This window comes from Peromyscus maniculatus, chromosome 9 (genome assembly GCF_049852395.1).
Source record: "Peromyscus maniculatus bairdii isolate BWxNUB_F1_BW_parent chromosome 9, HU_Pman_BW_mat_3.1, whole genome shotgun sequence".
Classification (NCBI taxonomy): domain Eukaryota; kingdom Metazoa; phylum Chordata; class Mammalia; order Rodentia; family Cricetidae; genus Peromyscus; species Peromyscus maniculatus.
Window position 1 is genome coordinate 47,466,760 of NC_134860.1, and position 1,577 is coordinate 47,468,336.

At 38.6% G+C, this 1,577-nt stretch overlaps 1 long non-coding RNA gene across 1 annotated transcript; it reads right to left on the reverse strand.

The window, feature by feature from the left end:
- Window positions 1-554: 554 nt before the first annotated feature.
- LOC121832065 (uncharacterized) lies at window positions 555-1,224 on the reverse strand. Its single transcript, XR_013042070.1, has 2 exons — window positions 1,128-1,224; window positions 555-965 (listed from the first exon to the last, which is right to left on the reverse strand). It is a non-coding gene; the product is annotated as an uncharacterized LOC121832065 (long non-coding RNA).
- Window positions 1,225-1,577: the final 353 nt, after the last annotated feature.

The window sequence follows — 1,577 nt, forward strand, 5'->3', positions numbered from 1 at the left end:
TATTAAACCAAGAAGGAAACTTGATGGACATGTAGCTCATTAGCACAGCTAACAACCCAAAGTCCTTCTCACAACTTAATAAATTGTCATACAAACTGCTTTTAATTATAAAATAACAGTGTAGGTTTTTACAAATTAATTCTGTAAATAAATGCAATACAAAAAAAAAATGATATATAACTTCTACCAAACTGGTCATTACAGGCAACTTGCCTAAGGGATAGAGCAAGTGTTTCCCAAAATTAAAACCCTCAAGAATTTAAAATCATTTAATGAAAAAGGAACAAAAGGCAAACATCTTAGAACAAGGTCAGATTAGTGTTTGCCATTGGCAATGGAAACCAATAATTAGATATTAACACGCCTTTGAATTCACTTATCCATTTGAAAAATGAATAAACTTTATTTTTAAAATAAGAATAGTTTCATATAAAATGTTTTATTTTTCTACTTTTTACTTCATCATTTAATTATTTTGTGATTTTTTTTTAAAAAAAAAAACAAAACAGAAAATTAGGTGACCTCTTTCATAGAAAGCAAAGGCATTGCCTTGGTAACTTTTAATCCCATAAATTTATTTACATAAATTACTAAATAAATACATTATGTGGAAGTAAAAGTGGAAGTAAAAGGTATTATTCAGAGGAAAGTCCCCACTGAGCATGTGGCCAATTAACCAAGACCCTCCTTTTCCCAAGATGAGAACAATTACCAGCATGTTCTTCCATGTCCTGCTCTAGGTTAACAATGATGGTTGGGAATCCTCATCCTCTGAGCCTAAGAGCCATTTCCATCCTGATCAGATCTGCTGTGGTTACCCACAAGAGATCTCGCAAGCTTAGGCCTGCTCACATGGCTGCCAGAAAGATGGATAGGGAAGGCAAGGACATCTTCCCTTAAGAGTCCAGCCTCTCTTCTGCTCTTCAGCCGTATGCTACCCCAGCTGCATGTGGTCACGGCAGGTCCTGGAGGAGAGGACAGAAGCTTTCCTGAGGCAGGGCTCCCCCCATGCAGTCTCGCCATTGTCACCCATGCTACAGTAGGGGTTTTCAGGGTTATATAAGCTCCTGCTAAGCAATCCCTCAACCACATTCCCAGAAGTAACCCCAATAAATTCACTGGTTCACCAAGCTAGCATTTGACAGAATCACTGCTTAGGTCTGTGGCTGGTGCCGCATCTGCAGTGAAGGGACTTTTTCTCAGATCTCCTCTGGAAAAGTTAATACAGCATAAAATATATTCAAAACAGTTTTGAGTATTTTTTCTTTTATAACTTGCATGTCTCTCACTCCAGTCATGGAAGTCTTCCTGGGTATGGTAATGATAGTTATGGACCAAACATGGTTCTGTGTGCACTCTAAGATGATCCCCATAGCAACTCCTTAAAAGTATAATTATCACGTTGATCTCTCAGAGCGGGGATCTGAAGTACAGCAGAGGATATGGCTCAGTAATAGAGGATTTCCTGAGCATGTACACTCCAGTCCCAACACAAAAGAGAGAGACAGACGGGGAGGGGAAGACTAAGAAGGGGGTAATAGAGAGAGGATAAGTGAAGCTATATCCATAGTCACTTG